Raw genomic sequence first — 16,260 nt, 5'->3', positions numbered from 1 at the left:
TATCAAAGCATCTCGTATCAGAAATCTGAACTTTGGTAAGAAAGTCAATAAGTATTAATTTCTAGAAGTCCAGCTGATTTCTGGATACATGTCAAAGCTAGTGGGAGCATAAGTGTTATGCTAATAATTATCATGTTAGTGGGAGCATGATTATTATGTTAGGTGTTGCAAGTTAGCAATGTTAATTATAGAAAACAAAAGTGACAATTTGCAAAGTTGCAGGGTTTGGAAAGTTGTCTTGCTATAATTAAGGGAGAGAAAATTATACTTCATTCCAATTCTAAAAGCTTAGATTGTGAGTCTTTAATCAAATTTAGTCATGATTACATTATTTGCGTTCTAAAATTCGATTATGATTACGGCATCCCTTTTCATAATCTGAATTATGAGAACATGGCAAATAGAAATAGAAATATTATAGCAAAAGACTGGTCTAGTATCGTGTCATTATGTGAGACATCATGAATCGTGTCTCATATGCTTCGGATATAGGATCGATTACATGTGCTGTAATATTCATCCGTTCTAATTTTTCCAAATGCCTAGGGAATTAAGAGGGAAAATGACTAGAACTGGATATGGCTAAAATGATTAAGCAATTGTCGAGGACAATCTGAGGTTTACCAAAGATTGGTTACTCATGGATAATTGGAAGTATGGTGTAAATTTTGGAAGGACCATATTGACATATTCTGAAAAGAGGCAACTCTTGTTCAGAAGTGATAGTCAAAATGGGAATATGGAAATGTTTCCATAGGTGGAAGTTATTCGTTAAATCTGTGTAAGATTAGAAAACTTAATGCAAGAAGGATGTTCAAAGGAATGTACTTTGAATATGAGACTACGTTTCCATGGAATTGCTCTCCATTGGAATACTTTGTACTGTATGTTTCCAAGTCTTTGTGACTTTTGTGCATAGTCATTACAAGAGGATCAATGCATATAAGTTTAGAATCTAACAGATTTCGGTAAGTGGCAAGAATTTGGTATTCTTACATTTACGATAAGGATTTGGAATTGTGAAATAAGCATCATTGAAATGTTGCCAATTGATCTATTCCACAAACAAAGGACCATAGGTAAAAATAGTGTGTATGCTTGGAGCATGGGACAACTATTGTTTTGATTCGAGTATAAAGTTGATTATTCGAAACATTATACAATGAATAATGAGTAATCAATATTGCGTTTAAATAAAAGGTGTTTTATTTACTCTCACAAGTATTGGGGCCATATAGGATTAGTATTATTCTTGTGTTTCACTTTGCATGTTTTGACTTCCCGAATAACTTGGATATTCAAACCATCCACAGTCGATCATACTTTAGAAGTAGGTATTGAGGCAAGACTGTCATGAATGGGTCTGTAGTATGTCTAGATGTTTTAGACATAGCTGCAGTATTCATGAGTGATCCTGGAATAAGATTCGAGTATTGGATTAAACCCACGCTCATTTGAATCACTTCCTGGATTTTATCACGAGTGATCATGATACGATAATAACTTATATTCTTCAAACGGAGAGATATGAGTTGCAGTCTACAAATCGGTTGCACATTGATAATGTGAAAACGCACCAGTAACTTGGTGTTATAAAACACATTGTTGTGTGTGATTTGATGAGTAAATAGAGCAAGTATATGAGTCGAAGTTTATCCATTCATTTTACCCTTGGAGGTATAAAAGCGATATATGTGGGCCCCTCGATGATTTAGTGATAACAAACGTAAGTGCTCGGCCGGGCCTGGACTGATTTGATTTGTTCAATTAGTCAGTCGTCATAAATCGGAAATCGGGAAACAACAGATGGACAGAGAGAATGATTAGGGATGCAAACGGGGGCGGATATTTGCGGAGATGGCAAAACCCGCCCCCGTACCCAAACTTCAATCCCCATAACCATCCCCGTCCCCGCCCGACATAAAACCCGACAGGTTCGGGGTCAGAAATCCCCATCGGGTATGGGTAACCCGACGGATACCCATTTACTAAGAAAATCCAAAAAGGCTAGACTATATGCAAACAATTTAACAAAGTACTATGAAATATTAATTCATAAATAAATTGAAGCGAATGATAGTACAAATATGTGGTATGTTTCCTTGATACTTATAAAGGCTTCTTACGTGATTTTGTTTGTACAAGGACCAATGTGGGATGAGTTGTTACAATTTATTATTGTTTTTTACAAATTGTTACTATTCTTAGAAATCCCACATCGTCAGAAGCTTAAAACTAAAAGGTGGACAATTACAATATAAGATAGGCATTGCAGCGTAAGTTACAAAAGTTAAACTCAATGCAAACTCAATGCATTAATTAAACCTATATATAATGGGGTTTGTTAATCACTAAATTACGTTATAATATAGTTTTGTTATATATATATATATATATATATATATATATATATATATATATATATATATAATCGGGTATTAAATCGGTGGATAGTGGCATACCCGTCCCCGCCCCGTACCCGCTTCGGGTATGAAAACTAATCCCCGTACCCGCCCCGTTACCCGTCAAGGCGGGGAATCCCCGCCCCGTTAGGGTCGGGTAACCGCGGGTATCCGAATCCGCGGGTCAAAGTTGCATCCCTAAGAATGATTATGATCCATGTCTCAGTCCATATGATATCTAGAATGGAGGAATATATGATCCCTTATCTAATGGACATGTCATTGACTAGGTCAGAGTTCGACAGCGGCTTTTAAGAGCTACGATTGCTAGTCGGGATTTTGGAGTCGTACTTGCAATAATAGTTTTAGACTTATCCAAGTGGGAGACTGTTGGATTAGATGTCTAAGCCCATAACTATTATTGGTATGTACTCGACCCGAGAGTAGCATGGTCCATTTGGGTTGCGTATCATCAGGACAATTTGTTAGGATGGACTCTTGAGAGAAAGGTTATATATGATTCATTAATATATTATAAGTTATAATATATTAATATGAAATCATATGTTTGAATTAGTATTGATCAAGAATTAATTTGGAATTAATTTAGTGATCAAAGAAGACTAATTAAATCTATGGGAACTAATTATGGTAATTAGTTATATTTATATGTGTTGGGCTTATGATCCATGTTGGACCAAGTTTATGTATGGATACATAAAGAGTTGGGCCACATGAACCATGGATCATAAAACCCATGGGTATGGATTTGGGTTATACCCATGACTCTTGAAATACCACACATATAAATACATGCATCATGACCTAAAAAACGCCACGTGTGGTTACACATGAAGTTATTGGAGTTCATGGGTGTTTTTGGGTGCATGGAATTCTCTCTCAGGTTCCACCTTTTTCCTAGGTGTGTTGTGACTTCATTTGAGGCTTCCACACTATTGGGGCTAAGCTCTTAAGGCCAAATACATCAAGACTTCAAGCTACATAAAAGGTATGTTACTCTAACTAGTATCTTATATGGTTTATGTCAAATGCATGCTAGTTATAGGTTTAATGCCTTGGAAACCATTTGCATGTATAATTAGTGAAAACATAGATCCAAGGTATTTAAGGTTGTATGTGCACCATAGGATGTTGTAGTATGCAAAACCCAACAATAAGGACCAAGATGAGCCTAGATTTGAAGTTGCAACTTCAGATCTTGGTTCATCACTCGAAATGAAACACCAACATGCTAAAATGGCTCTAAAACTCAAATATAGAAGGATCTAGCTAGAAGAAGATCAAGGTAACGACTTGATACCTTCAAATGATGCTAAAATGGGGTAGACTTCAGATCCACACACGTTCCTTGCCTCAAACTTCTTGATCTTCAAGCTCCTCTCACCAAGATCCACCTTTCAAGATTAAAACACACAAGTATGGAGAGAAAACGTCGATTTAGGGTTTTTGGACTCACAAGGGGTTGTAAGGGAGGCTAATGACCCTTTAAATAGGGTGCAAAACCCCAGAAATTAGGGTTTCATCCTCCAGCTCCAACTCGTCGAGTCATATCTCCGACTCGGCGAGTTGGTTATTTAAACACGTGGCCCCAAAAGTTCCTACTCGACGAGCCAGGGCATCCAACTTGTCGAGTAGACCTTCCAAAATGAAAAATAAAGCTGTAAAATTAATACTTGGGAGTCGGGGCGTTACAATTCAGCACAAAAAGATATGAAGACTCAAGAAACATACGAGGGTTCGATGGAAGACTCAAGAAACATACGAGGTTTTTTTTTACATTAATGATCGGGATGAGGGTGAATAACATTATGAATAAGTGGATATTAACTAATGGACCCTTTATTTTTAAAATAAATTGGGTATTTTGGGTATACCTGAAACCTTATACATGTACCCTATACTCGATCTAATAAAAATTGGGTTACTTGAATACCTAATGTCACACCCCCAAACCGAAATGGCGGAAACATTCGGGGGTGGAGGACGTCATGTACAGTATCACAACAATTGCATCATAGTAATCAAAGTAAGCACAACCATTACATTGAATATATATATAAGGTATTTACATTTGTTTGATAGATAGTTTGTATACAGCAAAATATAACAAAAGAGCAAAAGACGTGACTCTATGTGCTCCGTCTTCTCAAAAGCTCACGGGAGTACCTATCTACTGATTCCCTGAGAATACAAGCGATGTTGAAAGTGTATCAACATTTAAGTTGGTGAGTTCATAAGAATGTTTTTGTAATGAAAACCTGCCATTGAATTTGTAAAAATGTTTGTATGTTTCTCAAGAAAATCCAATATTTTCCAAAATGTATGTTCGTTACCGTATTCTATAGTGGTATATGAAAATGTTAGTTAATATGCCCTTGTTACCATCAGTTGTATTGTATAGCGTTGTTTTGTATGAAAAACCCTTGTATGAAAACCCTGGTTATCACCAGTATGTATAGTAGTTTTATTACTTAAAATAAAACCATGTATTGTATTCCCTGGAATCCTCCAGTGTATTGAGTAGTAGCTCTATTAATTAAAATAAAACTAATGAAGAATGAAACCCCGTAAACTTATGGTTAGTTTATACTGTTGTGAGTTTGATATAACCATGCTTGATATGACCTAGTGACCTCTGCGACGTTCTTCAGGCGTCGGAATGGTATGATATTTGTCACGCCAGGCATGCCTGCCTAACTGTAGCTAGCAGTTTAGGTGTGGGATTGTAAGTCCCGAATAGATCTATTCACAAATCTCACGCTCTCCCTCCAAGAGACTCAGGTTATACTGTGGTAGGATTTATTCCGCACCCCGAAGGGTACAATTGAAGTAGTGCCTCACAACCATGTATTAACTAGTTTACGTGTAGTGTTGTAGTGTTCTCTTGTACTTGTAACTGTATGTATACTTGTAGAGTAAAATAATTATACTTAAATAATTATTTAGTGTTGTACTCTTGTGTTCGGCAAATAGTATCATATGCCATAAATGTAACACCCAAAAATTTCGAACCAATTTAAACTTTCAAAACATGTCAAGTTCATCAAAACATTACAACTTTGTTTTCAAAATACATTTTTATCAGAGTATTCCCAGAAACATAAACATAATAGGAGGAGCTGTACGATCATGCCTTCGCCTTGCCGCGATCCCCTGATGTACCTGAAACAATAAACTGAAACTATAAGCCCGAGAGCTTAGTGAGTTACCCCCAAAATACCGATACACATATAGTCCACATAACCATGTCACACCATGACATATCATAACAAACTGAACAGAACAACATGCAATGGGTCCACAGCTTTACAAGCTGGATTACCCCTGGGTCCTCAGTACGAGTCTGGAATGCCTACCGGGCCCTCAGCTCGTATCTGGAATACCATCGAGCCCTCAGTACGAGTCTGGAATGCCTATCGGGCCCTCAGCTCGTATCTGGAATGCTCCTGAGTCCTCAGTATGAGTCTAGAATGCCTACCGGGCCCTCAGCTCATATCTGGAATACCCTAGGGTTTGTTGGCTACCGCACGGAGCAGTACAACCTCAACCCATCCCACATAACATATCAACATGTAACAGATAATGCACATACAGGTAATCAATCAGTATCACAGGTAGTCCTACAGACCTACCCTCTAGCATATCAAACTAGCATGCATAACCAACTTATACTCAACATAATACAACTACTAGGATATCATATCTAATGGGCCGGCCTTGGTGCCTTAGACCCCTTAGTATAGTGAGGATAACTCACCTCGCAAATGTTGACCCGGAAGATAAAACCCAACTCTCAAATTACTTGGCACAGGCTCCACCACCTAATACCATAGCACAATATACTCATAAGTCCTTAACCTTATAAGGTACTCCATAACTCACTAGTCAACCCCTGCTCAAAGTCAAAGTCCTCTGTCAAGGTCAACAGTCCATGTTGACCTTACTCGCCGAGTACCCTCGGCTACTCGTCGAGTTCCTTGAAACACTATCCCACTCGCCGAGTCATCGAGGTGACTCGTCGAGTTTCTCCGATTCTCGACCAAACTCTAAGGCCACCCGTCGAGTTTTCCTTTTTGCACACGACGAACACACACACACATTCATAACTTGGGGAAAACTCATCCGACTCGCCGAGTTGTTCTTCAACTCGCCGAGTCTTATGGTGATCTTCATCAGACTCGCCGATTTGTTCATCCAACTCGTCGAGTCCACGGCCATCTTCATGTGACTCGCCGAGTCAACCTTGCGACTCGCCGAGTCCATTCAGTCCTTTTTCCATACAGACTTGTTTTGAGCCATGCAGCGGCTCCAAATAATAGATCCAAGCTTCTAGGGCATGCTTATCACGTAAAGTTGCAAACTTTACGTGCATGCATGGCTATAAGGGCTCTAAATGCATATTTTAAGTTCTTAATGGAACTTCATGCTCAAGAGGGACCTTAATCATGACCAAAACTGAAACTTTATGCTTATAGAATCCAAGGAGGGTCCAGATCTGAAGTTACAACCTCAGATCTAGCCCATAGCTCATCTTTCCGACTTAATATCTCACCAAAAACCCTAAAACTCAACCAATAGAAGAGATTCACAAAGAAAAGGCAATTTGGTTACCTCCAGAAGATGATAACTGAGATAAGAGTTGATTCCCACACTCTACTTGCTCCAATCTCCTTCTCCTCTAAGCCTTCTCCCTCCAAGGATCCTCTCTTCAAGCTTCAAACACACAATGGGCACACACACACACGTATTAGGGTTTTAAGGGGCTCTCAAAGACTGCAAAGAGGCCATAGGAGGCTTATCATTCCTTAAATAGGGTGTAAAACCACGAGATTTAGGGTTTCATCTGCCAGCTCCTACTCGTCGAGTCCCTTAGTGGACTCGTCGAGTAGGTCACTAAACACGCGTTCCAACCCCGCTGTTACTCGACGAGTAGGGCAACCAACTCGTCGAGTAGGACATTAAACCAATTAACCTTTTATTTAAATCCATACCTGGAATCGGGGCGTTACAATTCTCCCCCACTTGAACTAGACTTCGTCCTCGAAGTCTGCTGCAGCGAATAACTCCGGGTAATGCTCCCGCATTTCGGCCTCCGTCTCCCACGTCCACTCGGACCCCCTTCGATGCTTCCACTGTACTTTCACCAAAGATATCTCCTTATTCCTCATAATCTTCCTCTTCTTCTCCAAAATGGCCACAGGTCTCTCCACATAGTTCAGGCGCTCATCGACCTGAATATCATCCAGCGATACTACTGCCTCCTAGTCCATGATGCACTTTCGCAGCTGCGAAACGTGGAAAGTGTTGTGTATCTGACTAAGCTCCTCCGGCAGCTCTAGCCTGTAAGCCACCTTGCCAACCCTGGCAATGATCCTGAACGACCTAATATATCGGGGACCCAATTTTCCCCTCTTCCTGAAGCGAATCACGCCTTTCCAGGGCGAGACCCTCAGGAGTACCATGTCACCCACCTGAAATTCCAACTCAGATCGGCGTCTGTCGGCATAACTCTTCTGCCGACTCTGAGCAGTCTGCAAACGTTGTCTAACCTGCTGGATCTTTTCGGTAGTCTGCAAGACTACCTCCATACTACCCATCACTCTGTGTCCAACTTCAGCCCAACAGACCGGGGTGCGACATCTCCGCCCGTACAACAGCTCGAATGGCGGGGCGCCAAGGCTAGAATGATAGCTGTTGTTGTAGGCGAACTCCGCAAGCGGTAGGTGAGAATCCCAACTCCCACCAAAATCAATAACACACGCCCTCAACATGTCCTCGAGGGTCTGAATAGTCTGTTTGCTCTGGCCGTCTGTCTGCGGGTGGAATGCTGTGCTGAAGTGCAACCGCGTGCCCAGCTCCTCGTGAAACTTTTGCCAGAAGTGGGAGGTAAACCTGACATCCCGATTAGAGACAATGGAAACAGGAACCCCATGGCGAGACACGATCTCGCGAACGTATAATTCGGCCAATTTCTCGGCCGATGAGCTCTCCCGTATAGCTAAGAAGTGGGCACTCTTGGACAATCGATCCACGATGACCCATATAGCATCAAACCCCTTTGCCGTCCTTGGAAACTTGGTAATAAAATCCATCGTGATCTGTTCCCATTTCCACATGGGAATCTCTAGGGGCTGCAGCTTTCCATGTGGCCTCTGATGCTCGGCCTTGACCATCCTACAGGTCAAGCACCTCTCGACGTACCAAGCGATCTCTCGCTTCATGCACGGCCACCAATAGCTCAAACTCAAATCCCGGTACATCTTGGTGGCCCCCGGGTGAATAGAGAAATGAGGCTTATGAGCCTCCTCCATAACCGTCTGCCTAACCTCACCAAACATCGGAACCCAAACCCGACCGCATCGGGTCAATAGTCCCCGACTATCCTGTATGAACCGGGTATTCTCACCCTTGATTCTCTCCAGCTTCCAATTCTCCGGTCGCATGCCCTCTACCTGGGCATCTCTGATCAAACTCACAAACGGAGAATCCACCGATATCCTCATACATACCGCGGGGGTGGAAGACCCAGCTGACTTGCAGCTCAAAGCATCCGCAACCACATTCGCTTTACAAAGGTGGTAAAGGATCTCACAATCGTAGTCCTTGACTACATCCAGCCACCTGCGCTGCCTCATGTTCAGGTTCGGCTGATCCATGATATGTCTCAAGCTCTTGTGATCCGTGTAAATGGTACAGCGGACCCCATAGAGGTAATGTCTCCATATCTTGAGGGCGAACACCACCGCCCACAGCTCCAAGTCATGCGTAGGGTATCTCGTCTCATGCGGCTTCAGCTGCCGCGATGCGTAGGCTATCACTCGTCCTCTCTGCATGAGGACCTCCCCTAAACCTGTGATGGATGCATCACAGAACACCACAAAATCCTCAACTCCCTCCGGGAGTGTCAATACTGGTGCCTCACACAAACGCTGACGGAGGGTCTCAAACGCCCTCTGCTGCTTGGGGCCCCACCGGAAATCCACCCCTTTCCTCGTCAGACGAGTGAGGGGTACTGCAATCTTGGAGAAATCCCGTATGAACCTCCGGTAGTACCCTGCCAATCCCAGAAAGCTCCTAATATCTGAGGGAGATTTCGGAATCTCCCACTGCATAACCGCCTCAATTTTGGCCGGATCGACCAAAATCCCCTCCTGGTTAACGAGATGTCCAAGGAACTGGACCTCTCGTAACCAAAACTCACACTTCGAGAATTTGGCGTACAACCGTTCTCGTCTCAGAACTCCCAACAGCTCTCTCAGATGCTCCTCATGCTGCTCTCGGGTCTTGGAATACACCAAGATATCATCTATAAACACTATGACCGAGCGATCAAGCATCGGTCTGCAGACCCGATTCATCAGGTCCATGAACACCGCTGGCGCGTTGGTGAGCCCAAACGACATCACCACGAACTCGTAATGTCCATAACGAGTTCGGACGCGGTCTTCTCCACGTCCTCCTCTCTGACCCTGACCTGATGATACCCAGACCTCAAGTCTATCTTGGAAAACCAAGATGCGCCCTGTAACTGATCGAAGAGATCGTCTATCCTCGGGAGTGGGTAACGGTTCTCCACCGTCAACTTATTCAACTCCCGCTAATCAATACACATTCGGTGCGAACCGTCCTTCTTCCGGACAAAAAGTATCGGCGCTCCCCATGGAGAACTGCTAGGTCGAATGAACTGCTTGCCCAGCAGATCCTGTAGCTGCGATGACAGCTCCTGCATCTCTGGTGGTGCCAATCGGTACGGCGCCTTAGCGATAGGGGCCGCACCTGGCACCAGGTCGATCCTGAACTCGACCTGCCTCTCCGGAGGTATCCCTGGCAACTCCTCCGGAAACACATCTGCGAACTCCCTGACCACCGGTACATCGGAAATCGAAATCTGATCCCTGACTCGTGTATCTACCACATACGCTAGATAACCCGCACACCCGTGCTGAATGTACTGCCGAGCCCTGGCAGCTGAACAAAATCCTGATCCCACTCTGGTGCCCTCGCCATATACAATCAGTTCTCCCCCTCTTGGGGTTCGAACTACCACTCTCTGGCCCTCGCAATCAATCATAGCACCGAACCGACTGAGCCAATCCATGCCCACAATCACGCACACCTCCCCCATGGGGATCAGCATCAAATCTATCAGAAAGGACACCCCGAAAATCTCCAAGTCACATCCTCTATAAACTGAAGAAGCAGAAACCCCGTGCTCGTTGGCGATAGACACTCACAACGGACACTCTAGCTCGCCCACAGGCGCACTGAACTCCCTACTAAATGACTGAGATACGAAGGAACGACTCGCCCCCGAGTCAAATAAGACCAAAGCAGGCAAGGAGTTTACTAAAAACGTACCTAATCACAGGTACAACAGATAAGCATACAACAGATATAGGAAACGAGATAAAAGATAGAAACATACCAGCCACCACATCTGGTGCTGCCCTGGCCTCCTCTGCTGTAAGCTGAAATGCGCGTCCCTGAGCCTTCGGAGGCTCTGCTCTGCCCTGCCTCCCATCGGTAATCCTCAACGTAGTCGGCGCAGGAGCCTGTGTCGGCTTGGCGGCAAGTAGTGGACATTTGGCCCTCATGTGACCAACCTGATCGCAGTGATAGCACAACCTCATACCCTGAACTGGGGCGGCCTAGCGACAGTCCTTCGCGTAATGCCCCTCCTTGCCACACTTGTGGCATCCACTCCCAACTCGACACACACCAGAATGACCCTTGCCACACTTCCCACAAGTGCGGCTCTGTTGACCCCCGGTCCTAGTATCAGCGGTCTTAGACCGCTTCGGCGCCGGCTGAGAATGTGTCGGGGCCTGCCGCTGTTCTCTCAACTGCTGCTCAATCTCCAACTCACGCCGTCTGGCGGCCTCCTGCAACTCTAGAAGAGTATCACATCGCTGGGTAGACACAAACTGACGGATATCCGTCTTGAGCATGCTCAGATAACGGGTCATCTGAGCCTGCTCTGAAGCAAACTCCAGGCAAAACATCGCCCTCTCAGTGAACATCTGGGTGATCTCCGTCACCGACTCCCCATCCTGTCTCAAACTCAGAAACTCCTGTGCCTATCGCTCCCGCTCAACCCATGGAATGTAACGGGCGCGGAACATATCCCTGAACTGCTCCCAAGTAACAGCAGTTCTCTGATCATCAGTGTACGACCCAGTCGCAAGTCTCCACCAGTCCTTGGCCACAGAACTAAGCAGGTTCAGAGCACACCTGACCTTCTGGTCAGCAGGACACGAGCAGGTGAAGAAAAACCCCTCCACGTCTGAAATCCATCTCATGGCCTTGATGGGATCCTACGTCCCATCAAAAGTAGGGGGCTTCGTGTTATCGAAGTCCCTGTACTGAAAACCTCTACCAACTCCTCCTCCTGCCGCGGATACATCTGATGCAGCTGTTGCGGCGGCTGTCTCTGCAAGGGCTGCATAGCGCTCATCAAAATACTCCACCATGGCGGTCTTAATCGACCCGAACATCTCCGGTAACTGAGCCCGGAATGCAGCAGCAACCTCATCATGCAGGATCTCTCGAATCCTGGCATCCAACTCCTCTGTACCCATCTGCACCACCGGCTCAGGTGCTATCGGCCCCTCCTGGCCTCTGTCCCCGGATCCTGATCCCGAACCGGATCCAGCCACGAAGCGCCTCGTCATCACCCTTCTAAAACATACCACAAGATATCAGATAATCCATATAAATCACTGGGAACCAACTCCCTACTAACCCTAGGGATTGTGACTTACTTGACACGCGTATAGGTCCTGTGCTTTCAGTAGTATGGGCCCCTACTACCTTCCACACCTACCCATATTTGTCTCAAGTATCACCACAACACCCTAACAATATACACAACATGGCAAGCGCTCAATCCTCACTCCTAGAGGAATGCTAAATATCTCATAACTGGCCTCACCAAAAACCCTAAAACTCAACCAATGGAAGAGATTCATAAAGAAAAGGCAATTTGGTTACCTCCAGAAGATGATAACTGAGATAAGAGTTGATTCCCACACTCTACTTGCTCCAATCTCCTTCTCCTCTAAGCCTTCTCCCTCCAAGGATCCTCTCTTCAAGCTTCAAACACACAATGGGCACACACACACACGTATTAGGGTTTTAAGGGGCTCTCAAAGACTGCAAAGAGGCCATAGGAGGCTTATCATTCCTTAAATAGGGTGTAAAACCACGAGATTTAGGGTTTCATCTGCCAGCTCCTACTCGTCGAGTCCCTTAGTGGACTCGTCGAGTAGGTCACTAAACACGCGTTCCAACCCCGCTGCTACTCGACGAGTAGGGCAACCAACTCGTCGAGTAGGACATTAAACCAATTAACCTTTTATTTAAATCCATACCTGGAATCGGGGCGTTACAATAAACTACATCTATCATAGTTTATATATTTGTTAATGTATAAGCTCTGAAAGTGATAAAAACGTGTGTTGAATCCCAAGCTATACCTATTATAGTTTGCATGTATGTTATGTATTCGATTCACGTATAGTTCTGAAAACTTTGCAATTATGGTTGTAGTTGAAAACTTCCCTTATGCTCAGCATGTTAAAAGGGATAAAATATCTAAATATTTTATAAAAAGGTAGTGATCTCTTGGTTGTATCAATCGCATAAGTTTTAATTCTGTTGAAATCCTTTGTATAAGAACACAAAAATTTCCATGTGTTTGGCTTGTATTCTCCCCCTTAAAACGTTGAAAATAGTAAAAGCGTAGGGGTATGAACTCACAGTGGGTTATGTGCACGTGCTCGACAGCAAAAACCGGAAAGATGACCCTCGAGTTTGAGTACGCGGAATTAACGGTATCATAATGATAATTTAACACATAATTGTATTTTAAATTAGCGAAACCATTAATTTTAGTGTTGGAAAACACTTATTTATGGGTTAGGAATGTTATCGAGACTTGTTTGAAGTGGGAAAAGAGGGTTTTCGGCCCAGGTTCACGGTCCAAGGCTGTTTGCGGTTGGGATCCAGGGTTTACGGCCGTGAACAGGGTTTGCGGTCGTGAAAAAGTTTGCGACTGTGAACTGTTTGCGGATGTGAACAGGTTTGCAGCCCTTGAAGATATGAAGGTTGTTCTTGGTGTTCTTTGTGAAAAACTTGAAGATTTGAAGGTTTGATCCTGATGATATGAATGTTCTTCGGAGGTTCTTGTGAGCAATTTGAGAGAGTTTTTGGGTGAAAAAGATGAAAAATGAGAAATCTCTCCGGGAAAAACCTTTATACCGGTCGGATGTGCGGTCGGAATTGGGTTTGCGGCAGTAAACGGGTTTGCGGCCCAAGCGTTTACAGCCCAAGGGTTTACGGCCGTAAACGCCTGGCTGGACGAGTTTGGCTGATTTTTCGAGGGAAAATTTGATTTTTCGAGCGATTTTGGTTCCGACACTTATATAAATTTTATTTATATAGTTTAAATGATTTTCTAACCCTTATGAACTTAACGGGAAAAGCGAAATTTGGAAATTTATTTAACGGGAACATGACTTTTGTTGACTGAAAAGATTCGGGTTGTCACATCATCCCCCCGATAGAGGGAATTTCGTCCCGAAATTCAAATATAGAATACAATCATGGACTAGGAGTTATCAGGAGAAATACCAAAGGGAATTTCCACAAAACCTGAATGTTACATTCCACAACAAGTAGCATTAGGCCCTTACCACCATCGGCGACCCGAGCTCTATGAAATGGAAAGATACAAGCTTTCTGCTGCTAAAAGATGTCAAAAACAAATGCAAGGTAGCAATGTCAAGTTTCAACAAATTGTTGATCAGTTTGTGGTTTTAGAGCCAAAGATCAGAGCATGTTACCATAAGTATCTACATTTTGATGGTGAAACCGTAGCTTGGATGATGGCCCTTGATGTTTCTTTCTTGCTCGAGTGTCTTGATGTTTACAATATTGAAAAAGGAAGATTGATCTCACGAGTAACATCAAGAATGTCACATTTAGTTGATTTTCCATATAGAAAATTTGCGCATGATGCAATTCTTAGAGATATTGTGATGTTAGAGAATCAGATTCCAATTTTTCTTTTGGAAAAGATGTTGGAATTCAAATTCAAATCTCAATCTTCCGAATCTGCTCAGAAATATTTAACTTCGACTTTGTTAGGGTTGCATAAAGAGCTTTCGCCTTTTACGGTTGTGTATCAAGAGTGCAATCTTCACTCCAGTGAAGATTGTGCCCATGTGCTAGAGTTTCTATACCACATGATCATTGATCCCAACATCAAACAACAATGGTATGAAACAACTAATGAAGGTCACGATGAAGAACAAGTACAAGAAAGTCGACACAAATTCCAACGAATCATCAATGCCATACAGAACTTTGTTAAAAGATTGATATCTTCAGAACCCGTTAAACTTTTAGTAAATTTCCCTCTCGCGATCATTTCCAACACATCCATGGTAAGAATCTTGAAACAACAAGTATGTTATGATGAAGATAAACAAATTTCAAGCGTAGAATGTACTAGTAAACCACCATTAATGGAGGAAATCTCGATCCCTTCGGTCACCGAGCTTGTTAAAGCGGGCTTCGGATTTTCTCCCTCATCGGGTGGGATCTTGACCATTGACTTTGATAATAAGACATCTACGTTATTTCTACCCATCGTGAGTTTTGATGTAAATACAGATGTCGTATTAAGAAATCTGGTCGCTTACGAGGTATGCAAAGCATCTGGGCCGTTGATTTTGACTCGTTACATCGAGTTGATGAATGGGATTATTGATACCAAAGAAGATGTGAAGTTGCTTAGAGAAATGGGGATCATCAAGAACCGACTGAAAAGCGATGAAGAGGTTGCTAATTTGTGGAATGGAATGAGCAGGTGTGTGAGATTGACGAAGCTGCCCTTCTTGGACACGGTGATTGAAGATGTTAACAGGGTTTATGAAGGGAAATGGAGGGTTAAAATAGGGAAATTGTTGAAGGTTTATGTGTTTGGTTCATGGCAGTTTCTTGTATTTGTAGCTGTGGTGATGGTCTTGTTCTTGATGTCTTTAGAGGTGACCTCTTCTATATTTAGATGTATATTTATGTTTTTTATAAGAAGTATTGTTTGATTTATTTTAGAGGAAACATGTCGATCTAAACTGGGACTCGTATATTCGGTTTTGAAGTGATCACATTTAAGTGTTTAACAACTTGACCTGGGACCATTTCGGAGTAAGGTGGTATAAAAATCTATTTATTTAATTTGTGTCAAAAATCTTAGAAAATAATCAATTCTCTTCTCTCTCTCTCAGGGGAGATATGTTGAATGTTATCGTTTTTTTTTCTTCAAAAAATGCCCAAAATATGTTACAAATGGTTGGTTTTAACACAACCCTTTATGCTAAAAAGGTTACCCCGTTAAGTTGGTTAAGTGCAATTGTGCAAACCACCTCACCCCATTTTGCTAGCAATCAAAATATTCAAATGAAACGAGATTGAACTCCACATAGAAAGCAGCACACCTCCAATTTCTAGCAATACTATTCAACAATGAGTTTCAAAACTCAATTCCAATTCTATTCTAATCGAAGCACCACCAATATGTTGAATATCTAACTCTGGAAAACATTCATTTCAGAAAAACGAATGCTAATCCAAATGGTACATAGATTTCTAGCAAGATCTTCAATGTTTTCCACATTCAAAAATCTGGCAAAACAAAAACGTTTTGCCAACTTACAAGTTCTTTGGAGGTAAACATATATGTCATTGTGCCATGTATCCCAAAAAGCTCCCCTAATTCATGATTACCACAAGAATGTGGGAAATTGGTGATATACAATGTAACTCAATTACATGA

General features: G+C 42.9%; 1 pseudogene; it reads left to right on the top strand.

Moving 5' to 3' along the window:
• Nucleotides 1–13,643: 13,643 nt before the first annotated feature.
• Nucleotides 13,644–15,584, top strand: LOC145114305 (putative UPF0481 protein At3g02645 pseudogene; annotated as a pseudogene).
• Nucleotides 15,585–16,260: the final 676 nt, after the last annotated feature.

This window comes from Lactuca virosa, chromosome 1 (genome assembly GCF_052849685.1).
Source record: "Lactuca virosa cultivar CGN04683 chromosome 1, Lactuca_virosa_CGN04683_v6, whole genome shotgun sequence".
In the NCBI taxonomy this organism is placed as follows: Eukaryota; Viridiplantae; Streptophyta; class Magnoliopsida; order Asterales; family Asteraceae; genus Lactuca; species Lactuca virosa.
This window is presented reverse-complemented; position numbering and strand designations above follow the sequence as displayed.